Source organism: Aplysia californica, unplaced genomic scaffold (assembly GCF_000002075.1).
Source record: "Aplysia californica isolate F4 #8 unplaced genomic scaffold, AplCal3.0 scaffold00082, whole genome shotgun sequence".
In the NCBI taxonomy this organism is placed as follows: Eukaryota; Metazoa; Mollusca; class Gastropoda; order Aplysiida; family Aplysiidae; genus Aplysia; species Aplysia californica.
In genome coordinates, this window is record NW_004797352.1 from 1,467,001 (window position 1) to 1,469,356 (window position 2,356).

Genomic DNA, 2,356 nt, shown 5'->3' on the forward strand with positions numbered 1-2,356 from the left:
GCGCATGTGTGTGTGTGTGTGTGTGTGTGTGTGTGTGTGTATGCGTGTGCGTTTGTGTGTGTGAGCGTGAGTGTGTGTGTGTGAGAGAGATATAGAGAGAAAGAGAAAAATAGAGCCAGAGATAGATAGGGGTCTAGAGAGAGAAGAGAGAAAAAGGCAAATACGTTATTTGGTCTTATATTGTAACAGTCTGTTATTTGCTCTACTCTCGCTCGCGAATGTCAACTGTTGCAGTGCAAACTCTGAACAGTTCAACCATGCACTTTAAACTATCGTCCTTTTGGCCTTAGGTTCTTGTGGCTCTTCGCATTGCCTATTTGCCTTACTTCTCACCATACAGAGCACAGAACCAGTTCATTTCGTGTGTTTGAAATCGTATGAAATTATTGCTTTTCCTACGTCTGCACCGATGAAAACTTTTGCCGAAATGTAGCCTCTGAGATATTGTTTTCATGTTAGAAACTTCCTTGGAGTAACAACGATTCAGCAGCAATATTAATTGATATGTTTTAGACCTTCGCTTTTGAATCAATCCATATCCCGAGTATAACTCCATCCCTTCTGTTTGATGTGTGTGCACAATATGTTGGCCTCAAAAGAGTTAACGCCGAAAGCTAATCGGATTTGCTTGAAATCAAGACACCATATCTCACTGGCTTCCAGTTAACTCGTCACACGATGAAGTTGTCACATAGCCTACCTTCAGTGATCTTGTCACTTACTCGAACTTGAGAAAAAAAACGTGTGGCGAGTTCACCGTGGATTGGCAGGCAAACCCACACATGGCAACCTTTTATGAATAATATTTAAAAAATACAAAACCAGAGTTAATTCAATCAAAATCTACTCTACACCCATCAACTTTCAGTTTCAAAATTTAAAAGACAAAACAGACACATTTTGGGGTGCAATACATAAAACTTGTTAAAATTTGCATTTCCTTACTGTATGCAATAGATCTAGATCTAAAACAAATCTAAAATGGTAGGCCTACAAGATTTTTTTCGGTGAACTCGCCGCACGTTTTTCAGCTGTGTCGACTTCACCGTGTGACGAGTTCACTGGTTTCCCCTCTTGTTACATGTAGTATTGAAACCAAGTCGCAGATCAAATAGCAAAATACAAAATTAAAACCCGTTAACCTCTATAAAGGGAGTATGAGGACAATAAATGCTACTGAGCTAAGTTGTATTAGAGAGCAAACGAAACTGGAAACGATCAATTATATTGTAACGTTCGTAGGCTCTATTCGCTGAGAGAAACATGACCACCACATCGCGTGCGTGATCTCATTCCCATAATTTCGCAGTCACTGCGCACGGTACAAAATGTCCGTCAGCGGCCTATGACAAGTTTATGGCGCGGCCACGCTAGACCCACCCAGCAAGGTGAACGGCAAGGGAACAGAAAGTAGAGCTCAGTAAATCGCTCTTCAAAACCAGTTCTCCAACGTCAGTCCACAGAGATGTTAGGTCTACCATGCTAGGGTAGTTCATCCTCTCTGTTTTGAAGAATAATTTGCTGTTCCGTAAGCTTTGTCATAATTATTTTGGACGAGTATTTCGTGCAAAGGTCACATGATGAAGTCTCCATTCGGAATTTACTCGACCTGATCTTCGGGGTTTCCACTCACTATGGGACCACCATGGGGGTATCCGTTTTGTTTAATTTTGGTCAGTGTTTTTACGCGCTCGCAACAGCATTATGTCTGCATATTTAAGGTCATATGAGCAAGCGGGACACATTAAACATTTTCAGTTTAGTAGGAATTAATTTTGAATTTTGCCCAGATAGCGACCGAAGCCCACTCTTAAGGATTTCGGACCACCAAGGGATCTTTAACGTGTGCAACTTGCACTCGGGACCCCCGAGATTTTTCGCCCTTATCCGAGAAGGCTTGGTGTTAGATCTTACGCACCCTAAGATCAGGGGTGCGGCTGAAAGTCAGCAGTAAGATGGAACCAAGAAGTAGCAGTTGAAAGGCAACAGAAAGCGTCAGGAGCCCAGAGGAGGTGACAAAGGGGGCGGGGGAGGGAGCCGAAAGTGGAAACGAAAGCAGACGACTGAACATGGGCAGAGAGCAGGAAATGAGGCGAAAGGAGAACATTTTAGAGAAGAAAATTTTCCATTGCTGTCAGACTTTTTGAATGAGAGGCGAACACCGTACGTTTAGACCACGAGAGCCCCCTCCACACTCTATGGGATCAGCATGGGGGTATTCGTGACGTCATATATGCAAAATACGCTTTTATAAATGGAGACCTCGACGAGATCTCCTGCAATCAGCAACGACAGCAGCACCAGAAGCAGAACTGCCACCACCACCACACCACTACCACCACCACACCACCACACA